Below are 21,465 nucleotides of genomic sequence, written 5' to 3'. Positions count from 1 at the left end.
AGGACAGTGCTCAGGCCGTGAGTTCAAGTCCCAGGACAGATACATATGTGTACACACACACACACACACACACACATACACACACACCCCTCTGAAAGAGAATATGAACAATTAAATACTCCACGGATTATAATAAACTATATATGTACTTTGATAAAAGTAAGCAACAGAGGAAAAGTATATAATGGAAAGAAAAAGAAAACAGACACCAATGCCTCATTATAATAAGATACACATTGCAATAAGCCTTAGTTATGAAACTAAGTACTAAATGTGAACTGTGAGAAATGCCCATAAAACATCGAGTCAGTGTAAGTTATGTATTTTTGTTTGTAATATTTTGAAATAACTATGTAACCCAAACTGGCCTTCAGCTCTCAATTCTCCTACCTCAGCCTCTAGAGTGCCAGAATTATAGGCTTGTACCACAACATCTGGCATGAGTGTAATTTTAACTTATTACTTAATTAATCAAATGCTCCTGGACAACATCATCATATCCAAAACATCTACACATAAACTGTAAAAATTCCTTGCCCCCAGAATGAAGCTTTAAGTAGATGAGACTCTGAGTAGGGAAGGGAGTCTGCAATGAGAAAACATGTATTATATTAAAGAAAATATGGTAAATGTGCCTTAAGAGAGCTATAAACTCATTTATAAAGTGAATTATGAAGTAAGAGAGCATATTTTGCCGATTTTTTTATTTTGTAATTATTTTATTTATTATTATTTTTGCCAGTACTGGGGCTTGAATTAAGGGCCTGGGCACTGTCCCTGAGCTTCTTTTTCTCAAGACTAGCACTCTACCACGCTGAGCCACAGCTCCACTTCTGGCCTTTTCTGCTTATTTGGTACTGAGGAATCAAACCCAGAGATTCATGCATGCCAGAAAAGCACTCTATCACTAAACCACATTCCCAGCCCCAGAAAATGATTCTTTGAATAGGTAACATTTGGAAGAATCCTTATAAAAGGTCTAGAAGAGTAGACAATGAGTTCAGAAATAAAATCTGGCAGGAGTTAAGTACTGTGTAGGAAACAGTACTTCTCCCACTGGAAAAGGTACACAAAGGGAAGAAAGTAGAAAGTAAATCAATGAAAATAAGTGCAGATACAGAAACTGGAATAATGATATAGAAGAGCTTATTAATGTTGCCCATTAAAATACTATATCTGGCTAGGTGCTGGTAGCTCACATCTCTAATCCTAGCGACTCAGGAGGCTGGGATCTGAGGACTGTGGTTCAAAGCCAGCCCAGGCAGGAAAGGGTATGAGACTCTTATCTACAATTAACCCCCAGAAAACCAGAAGTGGAGCTGTGGCTCAAAGTGGCAGAGCACTAGCCTTGAACGAAAGAGCTCAAGGGCAGCACCCAGGCTCTAAATTCAAAACCCATGATGGAGGGAAAAAAAAGTTCTAGGGATTAGGAAGGTAGTTTAAAGATAGAAGATTGGCCTGTTACACTGGGTTGGATCCCAGCATCAAACAGAAAGAAAAAAAAAAAAAGTTCTTTACCTTAAATCAATTTTCATCTTTGCCTTAAAAAGAAAGTATCCCCTTTGATAGTCAGGTGCCAGTGGCTCATGCCTAGAATCCTATAATCCTAGCTACTCGAGCCGCTGAGATCTGAGGATTGAGGTTCAAAGCTCAGGCAGGAAAGTCCATGAGTTTCTTATCTCCAAAGGGCTACCAAAAAGCCAGAAGCAGAGCTGTGTGTAGATCAAGTGGTGGAGCATTAGCCTTGAGCACAAACTCAGGGACAGCACCCAGGCCCTCAGCTAAAGCTCCATGAGTGGCAAAAAAAGAAGTATCCACTTTGAGTCAGGTATTAGTCGCTAGAATGGAGGTTCAAAGTTAGAACATTTCTAACTGAAGTCTCAGTTACTTGAGTTTCTTTTCAGCCTTTGTATCAAACCAAAACATTATGAGATAAATAAAAAATAAGTATAGCTATTATAAAACAAATGCTGGGGAGGGGAGGATTGGTAGTTCATTTCTATAATCCCAGCACTAAAAAGGCTGAGGCAGAAGAATCATGAGTTTGCAGCCAGTTTTGCTCTACATAGGAAAACCTTGCCTACTTAAAAAAAAAAAATGTATATGAGAATACAGCCAGGGCTGGGAAGGTGGCTCAGTGGTAGAGCGCTTGCCTTGCATGCATGAGGCCCTGGGTTCCATTCCTCCACACCACATAAGCAAAAAGAAAAAAGCCGGAAGTGGTGCTGTGGCTCAAGTGGTAGAGCGCTAGCCTTGAGCTGAAGAGCTGAGGGACATCATCCAGGCCCAGAGTTCAGGCCCCACGACTGGACCCCCCCCAAAAAAAGGAATACAGCCATCTCTTCAAATGGATTAATGCCCACACATATTCCATCACTTTCTAAGGTCTTTAACCATTCCCTTGTAATTGCTTCTCTTCTTAACTTTGAGCATCAGCAGGTCTTCTCTACCTTAAGAAAACCATACAGACCAAATCATCCTATTTAGATCCTTATATTCAATGTTAAATATTGAAAACAAGTGATTTACTGCCTCCATTTTCTAACTACACATTAGCTTATAAACCTCTTACACTTGGTAGTTTCTGCATCTATCTATCAATGGCAATTTCCTAGACAGGGACTACCCAGAATATCCACATTACAAGAGCACATGGATGCTCTCATAATTCCGGTCTTTGACCACTAAGAAAACACTTGCCATCAGTAATGGACATGACAATAAAGGATAAATACAAATGCTATTTTTCATATGAAATCCAGCAGTCTATGTATGACCATTCATCATATACCAATTAGGTTCTCAGTCTTTTTAGAATAAAAATTATGGTCAGGTGTGATGGCGGCATCTTGTAATTCCAGAACTCACACATGTAATCTCAGAAATTAGGTGTTTAGGTGGAATCACTTGAGATGAGCCTTTTGAAAACAACCTGGGCAATACAGTGACTCCTCATCTCAAAAGAAAAAGAAAAAGGAATGAAGGAGAGAGAAAGAAGAGAAGAGAAAGAGAAGAGAGAAGAGAGGAGAAGAGAAAGAAGAAAAAAGAGAAGAGGGAAGAGGGAAGAGTTGGAAGAGGACAGAGGGAAGAGAAGGGAGACTGATTTACTCAGCTACCACTCTACTTGGATTATAAGAAAAGCAATTTAAATGTTTCTAAATGGTTTCTGGAAATTCTTAGGCCCTATGATACTACACTCACTTGGATTTTCTTTACTGCAACTTGTCCTCTGTGTCCGATTGGTATAAAATAGTTTACTGCATATAAGATTATAGGTGTGACTTCATATGTACCAAATTCAGTTACTTAACACTTCAAATTCAATCAAATCTTAATATATCTTCAATATATCCTCTAAAATGTAAATTCATGAACAATTCAATTCCACTTTTTTTTTTCTGTTGGTTTTGGTGCTTGAACTCTGGGCCTGGGCACTGTCCCTCATTTCAGCTCAAGGCAAGCGCTCTACCACTTGAGTCACAGCATCACTTCCAGTTTTCTGGTGGTTAATTGGAGATGAATCTCACAGATTTTCTTGCCCAGGCTGGCTTTGAACAGTGATCCTCAGATCTCAGCCTCCTGAGTAGCTAGGATTATAGGCATGAGCCCCCAGCGGCGGGCTTAATTCCACTTTTTAAAATGATGTGAATGCTGTAAAATGTTTTTCTACTATTGGTATAAATAAATATATAAAACTCAGTTCTATTACTTTAAGGAAATCGTCTTAGTGCCATTCTGGAAGTTTCTGACTTAAGATACAGTATTTGATTATAAGAGATAGTAACACTATCAGTAGCTCTAGGAATTCTGGTCATGTCTGCACATTTTCGTTAGCTTGAGGAATAACTTACATCTTTGTAATATTGTTCCCCTTTTTAATTAGGACCTTATTTCAAAGCATACTACATATTTTACCTAATAGTTGTCAAATTCACCTTAGCAAAATACTTTTCTCTCTCTTTCAGGAATGTTCTTTGATTATGCCACAGATAAGCATTTTTTCATTCTTCACAAACATCAAATACCCTAGAATTATGGTAGATACAGTTCGATCTAGTTTAAAACTTAAAGATCAAGAAAAAAGTTATCTCTTACCATCTCACTATTATGTGTTCTGTTAGAATACAACAGGTATAACATAGTTACTTTTTTTTGTCACTGTTTGGAGACCAAGTGTTGCTCAGCCTAGAACACAACTTGCTATGTAGCATAGACTGGCCTCAGACCCACAATCCTCCTTTCCTGCGGCCTCATGAGTACTAGGATTACAATGGATCACTGCATAGAGCTCGGTCCTCATTTTTGAACTTAAAAATTTCTATTTGTTATCTCATATCTTTGCCTTACAGCTCAGATTATCTACCAAATATCACCAAATATCTACCTTTGGAGGCAAGAAGAAAAGAACACAAAACATCAAATATAGTAGTGTGCTAAACCATATAATTAAATAGGGGATAACTATCCATTCATATACCACTAAATGAAAGCATGAATAAAACAATAAGTTTAGGAAACTATAGGGCATTATTACTATAGTATGTATGAGCAGCTTTTATTTTATATTATTTGGTGCTGGTCCTGCAGCTTGAAGTCATGGCCTTGGAGCTGCCCGAAGCTTTTTTCCCTCAAGGTTAGGGCTCTACCATTGGCCATAGCTGCAGTTCCAGCTTCTGGGTAGTTATAACTAGTATATGTCTGGGACAAGTAGAAAAGGTCAAAAGCTATGTACATATGGCCAGATAAGATGAAATTAAGTGAAATGAACTCCAAGATAGGGACATAAGTGTTTTTTTTTTCTTTCTTGCTATTGTGTCTAATGTATTTATAAGGTACCATGTGATTTTTTTTGTTGCTTTGTATGTTCTTCCCCCACGATGTAACCCGTTTTCACTGTATTTGATGTGGGTATAATTTGGGGAGGGAAAGGGAAAAAACAAAATGTTTAAATAGGGATACAGGTTAACCCACTGTTAACAATGATATGTACAAAAGACTATGTTGAAAAACAAACTTTACAAGTTGTGGGGGGGAGGTAGTATAGTTGTGGAAGTGGGAAAGAAGGGATGGTAGGGGAAAAACAAAGGAGGAGGCAACAATGCTTGATAAGAAATGTACTCATTACCTTGCTCATATAACTGCAACCCCTCTGTACAGTAGTTCCACAATAAAAAAAAAAACAACAACACTTTTTTTTTTAAAGAATCTCATGGCCATTGGAAGCTGGTGGTGGCTCATGCCTATAATCATAACTGCTCAGGAGGCTGAGATCTGAGGATTGCTATTCATTGCCAGCAGGGGCAGGAAAGTCTGTAAGACTCTGATCTCCAATTAACCACAGTAAACTGGGAGTGGCACAAAGTGGTAGATCGCTACCCTTGAGCAAAAAAGCTCAAGGATAGTGCCCAGGCTCTGAGTTCAAGCTCTATGACCAACAAATAAAAAAAATTTTTTTTAAGAATCTCATGGACTTTGATGTCCAGGCTGGCTCCAAACCACCATTTAATAAAGTTCAAAAACAAACAAAATAATCTATGGTTTTAGAAGTAAGTCAGGATAATGGTCCCCTCTAGGAAGGAAGGAAAGGAGTGATAATTAGAAAAGCATATGGAGTTCTGAGCTGCTGATAATGATAACGTTCTATTTTTTTTAACCTGGGTGGTAGTTTCAGAGATGTATTTACTTTGTAATAAACCAGACTGTGCATATCTGTTGTAGCCTAACAAAAAGTGTTGTTTTCCTACTTTTTTTTTTTTTTTTTTTTTTGTGGTTTTGGGGATTTAACTCAAAGCCTCAGGTTCTGGTTAAGCTTGCTTGCTCAACTGGTGCTCTCCCTATCACCTGAGCCTGGCCTCTAATTCTTACCTTTTTTTCTGCTTTCTTTCTTTCCCTTCCTCCCTCCTTCCCTCCTTCCCCCCACTTCTCTTTCTTTTTCTAGTTAATTGGAGATAAGAGTCTCATGGATTTTTCTGCTTGAGTGGGCTTTAAATCCTAGTTTTCAAATCTAAGCCTCTTTTGAGTATGATTCCCAGATCCCAGTATCCTGACAGCTAGGATTACAGGCATGAGCAACAGTGCCCCACTGCTTCTTTTTTCTTCTTTTTCTGGAAGTGCTGGGATGGAGCCCAGTGCCTTATACATGGCTACACAAGCACCAAACCACTGAGGTATACCCTCATCCCTAATTGCTTTTTAAAAGCAAATATATAAAAAACATTTTAAAGCTCCATACAGTGGCCCTTATCTCCTAGCTACTCTGAAGGTGCACAGTGGTTCAAGCCGGCCCTGGAAAAAGCCTATTGAGACCCTATCACAATTAAAAGTTGGGTACAATGGCACATATCAGTCATCCCAGTATTTAGGATATACAAACAGGACTGCAGTTCATGCCAGCCAAGGTAAAAAAAAAAAAAGCTAGGCCCTATTTTAAAAAATGACAGCAAAGAAGAGTGGAGACGTGGCTTATAATTTAAGATAATGTAAAAATAAAATAAAATAATGTAAACCTACATGACCTGTGATACAGCATAAAATTCTAAGATAAACAATGCAAAGTATGAATTTTAACCATTACATAAATCATTCTTTTTCTTTCTCTGACAAAATATAAAGTTATATATCTGAAGAATAGTCCCTGAATTCTAATAGAATAAAATGTTATATACTGCATAGTGCTCCTGAAATGACCACTGGAGGAGAAAAATCTTTTCTTCAGATTTCAAATCATCTGGGAGGTCAAAACAAAAACAAAGCTGGGCACCCGTGGCTCACGCCTGTAATCCTAGCTTCTCAGGAGGCTCAGATCTGAGGCTCAGATCTGAGGATCACCGTTCAAAGCCAGCCCAGGCAGGAAAGTCCAAGAGACTCTTATCTACTATTAAACCACTAGAAAACCGGAAGTGGTGCTGTGGCTCAAGAGATAGAGTGCTTGCCTTGAGCTGAAGAGCGCAGGGACAGCGCCCAAGCCCAAAGTTCAAGCCCCACAACTGACCAAAAAAATAAAAAAAACAAAAACAAAGCTTACTTGAGTATCTTTACTTATAATGCCATATTGTAATAGAAGAAACATCACTGTCTGACAACCTATTAGTAATCAGTAATGACTTGAGCTGCAGTTTTAACTAATAAGCACCATTAAATGAGAAGTCTCACTTAAAATTACAAATTTACCATTAGCCTAACAACTGTTGTTCAAAGAATATCAAGACCATAACTTTTATATTCTACACCATCATCTAACTATTCTAAGCCCGCCAAATATTATGCATGTTAAGTGCTATTATCTGGAATGCTTAGGACTAGAAGCATTATAGATTTATGAACATTAGTATATACATGAGATATTCTGCAAGAGCCCAAATCGAAAGATAAAATGTATTTGCTTTATTACAGCTCTACACATAGACTGAAGTAATTCTATGCAATGTTTTCACTGTACCTCCAATTTCATTGTAACTATCACATGAGGTCAATATGGAATTTTCTATTTATAGCATTCTATCAGTCAAAAAAATTGCAGGTTCGGGGCTGGGAAGTTGGCTCTGTGGTAGAGCGCTTGCCTTGCATGCCTGAGGCCCTGGGTTTGATTCCTCAAGCACCACATAAGCAAAAAAGAAAAAACCCGGAAGTGGCGCTGTGACTCAAGTGGTAGAGCGCTAGCCTTGAGCTGAAGAGCTGAGGGACAGTGCTGAGGCCCAGAGTTCAGGTCCCACGACCGGACCCAAAAAAAAAAAAAAAAAGAAAAGAAAAGAAATAAAGAGTGCTTGCTTTGCATGCCGGAGGCCCTGGGTTCGATTCCTTAGCACCACATAAGCAAAAAGAAAAAGCCAGATGTGGTGCTGTGGTTCAAGTGGTAGAGCGCTAGCCTTGAGCTGAAGAGCTGAGGGACAGCGCCCAGACCCCATGACCAGACCCCCCCGCAAAAAAAAATTGCAGGTTTTTAATTTCCTACTTTCAGATCGAGGATGCCCTATTTACAAAAGGCTTGTCAAATAAATACATTAGAGTATGTGAATCAAACTACCTAACTAACTGAATGTGAGATGACTACCCCTTTCATACATTGCTGAAAATGTGAATTGAAACAAATTTAGAAAATTATAATGCATCACTGCTAAAATTCGAATATGGGTATATCTATGACCAGCTTTTCTACCCCCTAAAAATACATACCTGTAGCTGAACTATTTGTTCAAAACTTCCTATACAAACTGGATAATGAGAATATTCACTCAAAAACTGAAACTGTTAGAACACCATATCATCCACTAATTTTTTAACATAAATACAAAGTTTACTTCTTACTCTAAAAAGATACTCTATGAAGATGATTTAGTAGTGTGATGTCACAGATATGGTTAACACTGTGCTGAGGTTCCTTCCATTCACATAAAGGCAGACTCAATCTTCTGAAGTACTTGTCTGGGAATAGAGTTCAAAAATTGACTTTCTGGGGGCTGGGAAAGTGGCTCAGTGGTAGAGCGCTTGCCTTGCATGCATGAGGCCCTGGGTTCGATTCCCCAGCACCACATAAGCAAAAGGAAAAAAACCCAGAAGTGGCACTGTGGCTCAAGTGGTAGAGCACTAACCTTGAGCCGAAGAGCTGAGGGACAGCACCCAGGCCCAGAGTTCAGGCCCCATGACCGGACCCCCCCCCCCCAAAAAAAAAACTGACTTTCTGCTGGGTGCCAGTGTGGCTCATGCCTGTAATCCTAGCTACTCATGAGGCTGAGATCTGATGATCATGGTTCAAAGCCAGCCTGGGCAACAAAAAGTCCAAGAGACTCTTACCTCCAATTAACCACCAGAAAACTGGAAGTGGTGCTATGGCTCAGGGACAGCACACAGGCCCAGAGTTCAAGCCCCATGACCACCAACAACAACAAAAAAAAAATGTTGACTTTTTGTCAAAGTTTTTCTATCCTTCATATCTTTAACTCACTAAATTACATACCATTATCCATCTACTCCCTTAAGCCAGGAACTATCAATGAAATAATTTTTGACACCTTTCCTCTAAAAACCACTCTATTATAAAGCTGTCCCAATTTTACCATCTCCTTACCATCTGTTTTCTCTGTCTCTCAAATATAGTATTTGGGGAGAAAAGGTAAATGGTACCTATGTAGCATATGTACAAAGTATATTATTACATAAATCTCCGCCCTTCATCCCTTATAGTTGCTGTCCTAGTACCAACTACCATCCTATCTTATCTTGGCAACTGCAGTATTACAGAATGGTTGCTTTCACTCTTGCCTTTCTCCAATCCATTTCATAAAGATATTTTTAAAATATGAACTTTTGGCTGGGTAGGTAGCTCAGTGGTAGAGTGCTTGCCTTGCATGCATGAGGTCCTGGGTTCGATTCCTCAGTCCCACATAAGCAGAAAAAGCCGGAAGTGGCACTGTGGCTCAAGTGGTAGAGCGCTAGCCTGGAGCTGAAGAGCTGAGGGACAGTGCCCAGGCCCAGAGTTCAGGCCCCACAACCGGCCAAAAATAAAATTTTTTTTTCTTTTCTTCATGGTCTTAAAACATGTTTTTCTCTTTTCCAGGAAAATGGTTTTCCTCTATTGGCTATATGATTTTTTTGGGGGGTGCTGTTCTTGAGACTCTAACACAGAGCCTGGCACTGTCCCTGAGTTTTTTTGCTCAAGGCTGGTTCTCAACCACTTGAGCCACAGCCCTACTTCGAGCTTTTTGGGTAGTTAACTGAAGATAAGAGTCTCATGACTTTCCTAGGCTGCTTGGAACCACAATATTCGGACCTCAGCTCCAAGTAGCTACAATGGAATGCATGAACCACCAGTGCCCAGCCTGTTTGATATTTTAATGCCTCAAACAGCACAACCTGAGACAGGACTTCTCTGATCACAGAATCTAAAAATGTCTCCACATTTGTCTCTCATAGCAATGTTCTTTTCTTCCATTAAATTCACTATAAATTGTCATTTCCTATTTGTCTAGTTGTTCATTATCTCCTCTATTACACTGTAGGGTTCCATGAAAGCAGGAATCATTTACACACTCAACATATTTACATAATATATAACAAAATAAATGAGGGGGGTGCTTAATAAATCTGTTTAATAAATGAATGAACACAAATGATCTGGAGTCCAAAGAATAAATTGCAGCTGAGGTAGCATCCCCCTTCTCTGGGCATCCCAGTGTCACTTGATCAGTTATCCAACTGTTTCTTTAAAAAAAAAAGCCAGGCGCCGGTGGCTCATGCCTGTAATCCTAGCTACTCAGGAGGCTGAGATCTGAGGATCACGGTTCAAAGCCAACCCCGGTAGAAAAGTCTGTGAGACTCTTATCTCCAATAAACCACTCGAAAACAAGAAGTGGCGCTGTGGCTCAGGCGGTACAGCGTTCGCCTTGAGCTGAAGAGCACCCAAGCCCAGAGTTCAAGCCCCGCGAATGACAAAAAACAAAACAAACAAACAAAAAAAAAAACAGAGCAAAAATGTCCCTGAAATTTCTCATCACACAATTAAATAGAGTAAATGTCAGAAAAGTATATATGATATGCCAAATAAGACAAATAAAGATGCTTTATCAGATGAGAAATCCTAAAGGGTCATAACAGGAGGTGATTTTCTTCACAAGGCAGAATAAGACCTAAGTCTTCAGACTGGTGAAATTTCAGGAAGTAGGAAGGGAATAAAACACAATAAAGAAGTAAACAGAGGCACAAATTGCTAAAAGATAGTTCTATCTCCATTTATAAGTGAAAACTTATATATATATATATATTTTGGGGGGGGGTCCGGTCGTGGGGCCTGAACTCTGGGCGTGGGCGCTGTTCCTCAGCTCTTCAGCTCAAGGCTAGCGCTCTACTAATTGAGCCACAGCACCACTTCCGGCTTTTTTCTTTTTGCTTATGTGGTGCTGAGGAATCGAACCCAAGGCCTCAGGCATCCAAGGCAAGCACTCTACCACTGAGCCAACTTCCCAGCCCCAAAAACTTATATTTTAAAAGCAGGTAAGTAAACCTTGCATCATATAAGAAATGTAGGGCGGGGAATGTGACTTATTGGTAGAGTGCTTGCCTAGCATGCATGAAGCCCTGGATTTGATTCTCAGTACCACATAAAAGTGGTGCTGTGGCTCAAGTGGACAAGTGCTAGCCTTGAGCACAGAGAGGCTCAGGGACAGAGCCCAGGCCTGAATTCAAGCCCAGAACTGGCAAAAATGGAGAGAGGTCAGGGAAAGAAGGAGGAAAGAAAGGAGAGAGAAGAGAAAAGGTAAAGGGAAAAGAAGGAAGGAAGGGGAGATAAGAATAGAGGGGAGGGCTAAGAAGGTGGCTCAGTGGTAGAGTGCTTGCCTTGCATACATGAGGACCTGGAGGTGGCTTGAGTGGTAGAGCCTTGAGCTCAAGAGCTGAGGGACAGTGCCCAGGCCCAGAGTTCAACCCCCAACAACAACAACAAAGAATAGAGGGGGATGGGAGACAGGGAGAGTGGGAGAGGGAAGAAGAGAGGGGGAGAGAGAAGAATAGAGGTAGATAGCTGGGGGGGGGAAGGAGAAGATGAGAGAGAGAGAGAGAGAGAGAGAGAGAGAGAGAGAGAGAGAGAGAGAGAGAGAGAGAGAGAGAGAGAGAAACCACAACTATTTAAAAGGCTAAAAATAAAATTGTTTTATCTTGTGTCTATAATTTTTTTTCTGACTCCCAATTTCTGGCTTTTAGTTTGCCAAACCCAGAAACATGCTTTCATTAGTTTTTACTCTGTCCAACTTTATCTATTCTCGTACTTATGCTCTTTACTCATTGCCCTGAAATTTCCCTGGTACACCTATTATTTCAGTCATGTTTTTGTTTTATAGAATCTGACCTCTCTAGGATTTTATTGTTCGAATCCTGTAGCTAGTTGTTTTTTTCCTCGTATATTTACATAAATGATAGAAACACATTTAACTCTGCAGAATATTTAAATTTTGACAAATTAAGTCTTTTTGGTCTTATTTGTGTGTGGTGGTACCAGGCCTTGAGCTCTCACTTGGCTTTTTCCTCATCGCTAGTGCTCCACCACTTGCATCATACCTCCAGTCAGCATTTTTGCTGAGTAATTAGAGATGGCATGTCTCTCAACTTTTCTATCTGGGCTGGCTTTGAACCAAGATCCTCAGATCTCAATCTTCTGAGTAAAGATTACAGACATGAGCCACAAGTTATAGGAGGTTTAGAAGTTATTCACAGCATTTGCAAATTGAAAATCTATGATTTAATGAATCTCAACCTTGTCCTAAGCTTCTGTCATTGAAAACATTCCTTTCTTTACTCATACCTATCTGTTCAGGGGATTTTGTTTATTGTGCCAGTACTGAGGCTTGAACTCAGGCTCTAGGCACCGTCCCTTAGCTTTCTCACTCAAGGCTAACACTCTACCCCTTGAGCCACACTTCCACTTTCAGCTTTTCGGTAGTTCACTAAAGATGTTTGGGCTGGCTTCAAACTGGAATTCTTAGATCTCAGCATGAGTAGCTAAGATTACAGGTGTGAGCAACCAGTGCCTAGCAAGGGTTTCCTTTTAAAAAAAAAATGCCTTTTGGAAAAGGTCAACTATACTCTTACTTGTTTCTTGCTTTAGCTTTGTGTTTGTGACATTATTGAGGCTTGAAAACAGAGCCTTATACACTTACCAGGCTTTTCCACTCCAGGCTGGTACTCTACCACTTGAGCCATGTCTCCAGTTCCACGTTTTTTTTTTGGTTAACTAGAGATGATTTATTTACCTGGTATGACTTTAAACCATCACCTTAGAGCTCAGCCTCCATAATAGCTAAGATATAGTTATGGGCCCCAGTGCCCTATGTGCTATTTGTTTTTAAACTGTTCCTTAACATCTGAAATCCAAATACAGTATCTGTATTTCAGAGAACAGACTTCATAAAATAGAATCCTAAAAGTGTCAAACTGGAATGTAGATGAAAATTTTAATGGGAGAAATCTATGGCAGACAGTGGAAAAGAAACTTGACTGTATAACTATATATCTAGTTAAGTGACAAAATCCTGATTTATTCTCTTCAACTTGTTTTCTTTCAAAATCAAGAGGTTTTTAGAGGATTTTACAAGTGATACTAGCACAAGGGTTTTTGTTATTGTTACTGCTGCTGTTATTTCCCTTGCCTTTTGGACATCATCTACTATTGTCAATTGACCACAAGTTACTGTGACTGAAAGGTATTTTGAACTACAATACCTATTTCCCTGAAGTTGTTTAAGGATGACAGTTGCCCTTAACCAAATCTAGGAGGCATCAATCCCTCAATCCCCAGTGCATTTCATGTCCATGTTACATGGTTTGTTGTTTATAGGAAACTAACACTGTAAGAACTGAGACCTGCAAATACTTTTGTAGTACACTAGCTATTTAATGCCAACTATCAAAGCTAAAAGTCTCTTAATTTGGGCTAGCAATGTGGCTTACCGGTAGAGTGTTTGCCTAGCATGCATGAGGCCCTGAGTTCAATTCCTCAGTACCACATACACAGAAAAGGCTAGAAGTTGCACTGTGGCTCAAGTGGTAGAGTGATAGCCTTGAGCTACAGTGCCCTGTCCCTGAGTTCAAGCCCCAGGACTGGCCAAAAAAAAAAGTCACTGAAGAAACAAGTCTCCCCAAATATATAGAGAGGTTTGGCATATTCAAGCAACAGATAGATATTTTAACAAATATCCTATATATAAGGGTCTATGCTGTCTGCAATTAACAAAAAAGCTGCAAACTCAATGTTCTGCAACTCCAGGCCAACAGAAAACACTGTTTTGAGTCGAAATGAAAAATTAAAACTTCCTCCATTTGCAATGTGAGTTCCTGTCAAGTTCAACTTTCTGCATATATGTTGTAGACCTAGTTTTTTAAAAAACCACCTGTATTGTTATGCACAGTTAATTTATAGATTCTCTACCTAAACCCTCTTTAGGTAGAGAATAACAGTACTCAAAGTAAGCACTCTTTTTTCTGCTGGTACAGTTGGTTTAGTAGAATTGGACATTATGAAGTCCGAGAAAAGGAAACGGTGAACCTAAATTGTGCCAGTGACTTTTATTAATGAAAATGAACTTTACTTAAATAGGGGAAATTTCTGAAGATATGCCCCATAAACGAATAAAAGTTACAGCAAGGTCACATCCAACCCTTACAGTAAAGGAACTGTGCAGCGATGTTGATCACAACTCTAATTCTTGTCTACTTTGTTTTTAAAAGTTTTTTTTTTTTAAAGGCAAAACAAAACCAAAAAAGGAACAAACAGAAACTAGTCTCCGAGCTGACAGGCCAACCCATAAGACACTGGCTTTCCGGGTCAGGCTAGGCTTTGGGATGGATCTGAGAGATCGTGGAACCACCCATCATGTCCCACACCCAGATAAGATGCCCCAAAGTGCGGCAGCACTGACCCCGACACACTGAGAGGATACTGGAGGGATCGAGGCCACTCTGCAGACAGAGAGCAAAGAAGCCTTCGAGGCTGCCCTCTGGGGCAAAGGATTCCAGGAAAGGCAGGGTGATAGGAAGGGAGAGACAAGGCCTGGGAAAGTGCCGGGGGCGTCTGGAGCTCCAGGACACCCAGCACTCGCGCGGGACGCCCTGTCATGAGTCACAGGGGCCAGACGGGAGGGGGCGGGGGGGGGGGGGAGAAGCAGAGGCAGGATGGAGGGAAGCCCGACCCATGCCTGGGAACCCAGCCCAGGGGGAGGCCCCAACCTCGCACGGGGCGGGGAAGAGGGGCCCGCCTGCCCCACGCCCTGCCCACCCAGTCCGCACCTCCACCCGACGCAACAGGCGCGGCGGCGGTCGTGTCCCGACCCCAGGGTCTCCGGGCTTGGGGGGCCAGGGCAGCAGCCCGCAGCCATGACAGGCGCGGGGCGGGCCGCAGGCGGGCTGGGCCGCACGTGCGGGCAGCGCCCGCTCCCCCGCCCCCCGTGCGCCCGCCCCGCCCCGGGCGCGGGTCCCTCACCTCGGGGGGCGCTGCCTGGCCGGCCCCGACCCCCGCCCGCCCCTCCCCGGCCGGGCGGCGGCGGCGGCGGCGGCACGTACTCACCCCCGCTCGCCAGCTCTAGGGCTGCGCCATGACTGAGGCGCCCCCGCCGCCCCCCGCCTAGACCGAGACTGACACGCACGACTGGCCGGGCGGGGGCGGCCCCCAGGCGACCACCCGGCTGACAGAACCCGCCTCCACCTCTCCCCACCAGTTGAACGGCGGCTGCACCGCGGGGTCCCCGGGTTTCCTCCCCACGCCTGAGACGGCGGGTGGCAGAGGCGAGCGGTGGCACTTACCGGCGGCACGGCCAGGCCCCCCTGTCAGCGAGGGGCCGGGAGGGAGAGGAGGAGTGGAAGGGGCACCGCCCCCCCGCGCCGCCACGCACCCACCTGATTGGCCCAGTCCACTCCCCCAGCACGACCCCACCAGCCCCTGCGAGCGGTACTCCGGCAGCACCGGCGCGTCATTTGCATTTTTGTGCCCGCGCCGCTGATTGGCCCTGGCGCGGAGGGACGGCTGTGACCGCCGCAGCTCCGGTCGCGACTTGGGCCCGCGTAGGGCGACCCAGGACGGAGGACGCTCTCGCCGCTCCCCTACCCTCAACGCCTGACCGGACCTAGGGCGGAGGGCGGCGGAAGGCGAGGTCGCCACCGTGGTCCAACATGGCCCCGCCTGGCCGACAACCCAATCGCCGACGCGGTTACTCCCGGAGCCCTCCGGCGGCCTCGAGGCCGGCGGGGAAGGCTTGGAACCGGGCGCCCTCTGGCCGGAGCGCGGAGCAGTGCAGTGGCCCGGGCTCCCCTGGCCGCCCCACCGCGACCGCCACGTCAGGCCGCGCCCTCGCGCCGCCCGCCCCGAGGCTCCGCCGCCACGTCAGGCACCGGCAGGCACGCCCGGCCGCGGGCTGGCCAGCGGCGGGGTCGGCGCCGGAGTCGCTCACACTCTATCTCCAGGCTCGCGGAGTCTACCCAGGTGCCGAGATGGTTTCCATCCGACCCACGTTCTCCGGTCGCGCTGCGCCCCCGGTGACACTCGCCTGTGCTGTAAGATCGGGAACACTGCCAGTGCCACCGCGATGATGCAGCGGATCGGGCCAGGTGCTGAGTGCTGAGCACCTGCTGGCGAAAGACTGGCCCGGCGAAGGGCAGCCCAGCCCCAAGTCCTGACCCAGAGCCAGAATGAACGCACACCTAGGACAGTGCAGAGCCCACGGTGCTCGCTATCAGGCTTTGGAGGGAGAGGAAGGAGACAGAGAGGCTGGGGGTGGGGAGCAGGGAACAGAGAAGGTTTAGGAGTAGGGAGACTTCTTCCCAACCCCTGTCCTATCCCAAGCTGTGGGGTGCCTAGGGTTTCCCCTCACTCCAGGGCCTTCGGTAAAATGAAGAAGCGAGGAAGGTGGCTCAGTGGAAGAGTGCATGCCTACCATGCATGAAGCCCTGGGTTCGATTCCTTAGTGCCACATAACAGAAAAGTCCAGAAGTGGAGCTGTGGCTCAAGTGGTAGAGTGTTAGCCTTGAGCCAAAGAAGCTCAGGGACAGTGCCCAGGCCAAAAAAAAAAAAAAAAAAAAAGCTGAACAACTTTTCAAAAACCCTCCCAACTCAAATTCTGTGGAACTTTACTTTCAAGCTCCAACTATTAAGCCCTCAGGCCTTAATTAAAATTTTCTATCCATATTGAGATAAGGGCCAGGTGCTGGTGGCTCACGCCTGTAATTCTAGCTACCCAGGAGGCTGAGATCTGAGGATAGCAGTTCAAAGTCAACTTGGGCAAGGAACTTTTTTTTTGGGGGGGGGGGTTCAGTCGTGGGGCACGAACTCTGGGCCTGGGCGCTGTCCCTCAGCTCTTCAGCTCAAGGCTAGTGCTCTACCACTTGAGCCACAGCGCCACTTCAGCTTTTTTCTTTTTGCTTATGTGGTGCTGAGGAATTGAACCCAGGGCCTCATGCATGCAAGGCAAGTGCTCTACCACTGAGCCACCTTCCCAGCGCATCCGTGAGACTCTTACCTCCAATAAGCCACCAGAAAACCAGAAGTGATGCTATGGCTCAAGTGGTAGAGTGCTCACCTTGAGCTGAATAGCCCAGGGACAGTGCCCAGGCCCAGAGTTCAAGCCCCACAACCGACTAGAGAGACAGAGAGAGAGAGCACACACTAGCGAGATAAAGGGCAGGGAGTGTAGCTTAGTGGTAGAATGCTTGCCTAGCATGCATGAAGCCCTCCTCAATACCACATAAACAGAAAAGGCCAGAAGTGGCACTTGGCTCAAGTGGTAGAATGCTAGCCTTGAACACAGAGAGGCTCAGGGACAGAGCCCAGGCCCTGAGTTCAAGCCCCAGGATGGGCAAAAAAAAAAAAAAAAGATAAGGGCCAGGTGCCAGTGGTTCATACCTATAATCCTAGCTACTCAAGAGGCTAAGCCATGAGGATCACAGTTCAAAACCAACCCCATGAGACTCTTATCTCCACATTGCCACCAAAAAGTCAGAAGAGTGCTAGCTAGCCTTGGGTAAAACAGCCAAAGTGACAGTGCCTAGGCTCTCTGAATTCAAGCCCTGGTACCAACACAGATAAAAGAACTGAGTGTTTGAATGTCACTTAACCTACCTGTAATTGTTGGAAACTTTATGATTTTCAAATATTACTTGTTTTGAGTTGGATGGAAATCTCAATTAAAACCTCTAGGAAGAAGTGTTATTATCCTTGCTTGTGTTGACCAGAATAGAATGAGTATAGTATACACAGTGCTAGTATACTCACAGAGAGCTGTACAGGTTTACTAGTCAGGCTCTCTTATCACTTAAGCCACACTCTAGCCCAATAACTATTTACTGCAGTATGGAAGTATTGAAGAAAACCTGTCAGAAAGAAGGGTTACAATTGTTGTTCTCCACAACTATACTTAATAACAACCCCATCCAGAAGGAGAATTAGGATGCCCATTAACAGTGCATCTCCTACTCCCTGCAATACCTCTTACTTGAATATTGCTCTAGTTTGCAAATTAAGCCTGACTGAAATTTAAGGCCAATAACTTAAGATTAAGATGCCCCAGGAGAATGAAAGTATCTGGCTACTTTAAAAGAACTTCCTAGCCAGGCGCTGGTGGCTCACGCCTGTAATCCTAGCCACTCAGGAGCCTGAGCTCTGAGGATAGTGGTTCAAAGCCAGCTGGGGCAGCAAAGGTCCATTAGACTCTTATCTCCAATAAACCACTCAGAAAACCAGAAGTGGTGCTGTGGCTCAAGTGGTAGAGTGCTAGCCGTGAGCTGAAGAGTTGAGTGACAGTACCTAGGCCCAGAGTTCAAGCCCCACACTAACATAAAAATAAATAAATAAAACCTTCCTTCTTCATCAGATAGATTACAAACAAATCCCAAAATTTCATCTCCAGCTAACCATCAAAAGGCCAGAATTGGGATGTGACTCAAGGGGTAAAGTGCCAGCCAACAGGATCAAAGGTCAGTGTTTATGTAGATGAGGTGCTATGTTGGCTACAGATATAATACAATATCTTTTTTGGCACAGGTTGAAGCACTAAAGAATATATTCATTCATAGACCAATGGTAGATGTTTATAAATGATAAAGAATTTTTTTAATATTTTAGGTATTTAATGTAGATTCTTTTTTTTTTTTTTTTTTTGGTAGGTCGTGGGGCTTGAACTCTGGGCCTGGGCGCTGTCCCTCAGCTCTTCAGCTCAAGGCGAGTGCTCTACCACTTGAGCTACAGTGCCACTTCCGGTTTTCTGGTGGTTTATTGGAGATAGGAGTCTCACGGTCTCTCTTGCCCGGGCTGGCTTTGAACTGCGATCCTCAGATCTCAGCCTCCTGAGTAGCTAGGATTACAGGCGTGAGCCACCAGCACCCGGCTTTAATGTAGATTCTTAACCTGAAGATTTTATGCCCCTTTATGTCATAGAATTTAACATGATTGCCGGGCGCTGGTGGCTCACGCCTGTAATCCTAGCTACTCAGGAGGCTGAGATCTGAGGATCGAGGTTCAAAGCCAGCCCGGGCAGGAGAGACCGTGAGACTCCTATCTCCAATAAACCACCAGAAAACCGGAAGTGGCGCTGTAGCTCAAGTGGTAGAGCGCTCGCCTTGAGCTGAAGAGCTGAGGGACAGCGCCCAGGCCCAGAGTTCAAGCCCCACGACCGACAAAAAAAAAAAAAAAGAATTTAACATGATTTCTGTCTCTCTTCAGTGATCAACGGTGGCTGAACAGCTCACTTTTCCGCTCTAGGAAAACAAACTGAACTCTAAGTTAATTCATCAGTGATTTAAAAACAATGTTCACGGGGGTGGGAAGGTGGCTCAGTGGTAGAGCACTTGCCTTGCATGCCTGAGGCCCTGGGTTCAATTCCTCAGTACCACATAAGCAAAATAAAAAAAAAAAGCCGGAAGTGGCGCTGTGGCTCAAGTAGTAGAGCGCTAGCCTTGAGCTGAAGAGCTGAGGGATAGCGCGCAGGCCCAGAGTTCAGGCCCCACAACCGGACCCCCCAAAAAAACAATGTTCACTTTAGCCCTTAGGAGTTACGGATTTTCCTTAGCACAGTGAAGAATAAGGTCCTTTTCCAGATAGTGAAAGCTTTGAAGACTTTTCTCCCAAGCTCTTATTCTAGCAAACAGAAAGGAGAGCTAGATGTGCTTTACCTATAGCTCGAGGCATCTCAAAGACCATTTAGCCAGCATTGATTAGTAATGTGTTCAAATCTAGAAACTGCTAAAAGCACGAGGCTCCAAAGGATGTGTCCAGCCTGGGGGCCATTCTTCAGATTCTTACTCCAAGGCCTATTTGATGAAAGACAGATCTCAGCAACTTTGTTTTATCTACTGGACTGATTGCTTATTGCTCTTTAGCTAGGAATCCCTTTCGAAGCGTGGTCCTCTTGGACAGTTCACATCTCACACATGAGCTTTTATAAACAGTTGCTTATCCTAATCTTAAAAGGTCTTCAGAAAAAATAAGATTTGCTGTTCCTCTTGATAACAGCATTCAATGTCTCTCTCCCATCTGCTTCTCTTTGGATAACGTAAGCACTGCTGGAAAAGTTGCTTCTGATTCAAGATTGAAAGCTTACATGCATGAAATTGGGGCTGCTGGGTACAAAACTAAGTGACTGAAGAGTACCAGATGATACAGAGGCACAATGCGGAGATGCTGGGTATTAACGGTAAACAGAGTGGACTTGTCCTCTGGCCTCATAGTAAACTATTTAATAATGTAAATAAAACCAACTCACTAATTATTTTTTTTATTAATTTTAGTAACAGCCTTCATTCATAGGTGTGGTAATTGGTGTGCTTAAAAAAACACCAGCTGGATGCTGGTGGTATATGACTATAATCCTAGCTACTTAGGAAGCTAAGTTCTGAAGATCATGGTTTGATGCCACCCAAGACAGATAAATCTGGGAGACTCATCTCCAATTAACCGGCAAAGGTAGAAAGGTGTGGCTCAAGTGGTAGAGTACCAGTCTTAAGCAAAAAAGCTACCTGATAGCACCTAGGCACTGAGTTTAAGACCCAGCATTGGTTTAAACACTCTCTCTCTCTCATACACACACACACACACACACACACACACACACACACACACACACACACACACACACACACGAACAGCATATAGTATAATCTAAACTAAGATATGGTGGAAACTGCAAATACGTTTTTTCTTAATCAATTGGTTTGCTTTTGTACGCATTTTATTTTCAGAAGAAATTCATCTGGATGGATTTGATTTGAGGGAGGGGGAAAGGAGTGCTGAGATTGAAGCCAAGGCCTTTCAGATGCTAGACAAGCACTCAACTGAGCTATGTTCCCCAACCTGTATTTATCTTATTATTAACAAGTATATGTGAATTTTGAAAGTTCTTCCCAAGACATGGTTGGGCTGGGATTGTAGTCCAGTAGTAGAATACTTGCTTAGCATGTACAATGCCCCAGGATTGACTACCCCTGCCCCACCACAAGCACCACTACAAAACAAAACAAAAAACACCAAACTTCCATTTAAGGTTATCCTATCTGGTTCTAAACAAGAAGTTTTCAAAGCTAGGGTGAGAATGTGTCCCTCAAAATGTCATGTGATGAAAACTTAATTTTCAACTTCATATGTTGATGGTATCTGGAGGTAGGGCCTTTAAGAAGTTAGTTGGGATTAAAAGAGATCAGGAAGGTGAAGCCTCTCCCTACCTCCATGATAGTATTAGTAGCTTTATAAAATGAAGTATGATGTGAGTTAACATCTTTCTGTCTCACCATGTGATATGTTGTGCCATGTTATGATTCTGTAACAGGCAGGTCTTCAACCAATGTCCAAAAGATGCCAGAATCATGTTGTTAGTTTCCAGAACCATGGATGGGCTAAATCATCCTCTACTCTATAGATTATCCAGTGTCCACTGTTTAGTCATAGAACAGAAAATGGACTAAGGCACTGCACATTAGAATCACTAAAGAGTCTTGGAAACTTTT

General features: G+C 43.6%; 1 protein-coding gene across 6 annotated transcripts in view; it reads right to left on the bottom strand.

The window, feature by feature from the left end:
* Chd9 (chromodomain helicase DNA binding protein 9) overlaps positions 1-21,465 on the bottom strand; it is a 174,005-nt gene that overhangs the window by 136,037 nt on the left and 16,503 nt on the right. For 4 of the 6 annotated variants that reach the window (XM_069992292.1, XM_069992296.1, XM_069992295.1 and 1 more), the window contains exon 1: positions 15,283-15,346. The exons of 1 other annotated variant lie outside the window; for it this stretch is intronic. The gene's annotated coding sequence lies outside the window, so the exon portion shown is untranslated. Of the gene's footprint in view, positions 1-15,282; positions 15,347-15,375; positions 15,389-21,465 lie in introns of those variants that run through there. One more of the 6 variants, XM_069992294.1, reaches the window with a different exon arrangement.

Source organism: Dipodomys merriami, unplaced genomic scaffold (assembly GCF_024711535.1).
Source record: "Dipodomys merriami isolate MVZ:Mamm:240054 unplaced genomic scaffold, mDipMer1.0.p SCAF_41, whole genome shotgun sequence".
In the NCBI taxonomy this organism is placed as follows: domain Eukaryota; kingdom Metazoa; phylum Chordata; class Mammalia; order Rodentia; family Heteromyidae; genus Dipodomys; species Dipodomys merriami.
This window is presented reverse-complemented; position numbering and strand designations above follow the sequence as displayed.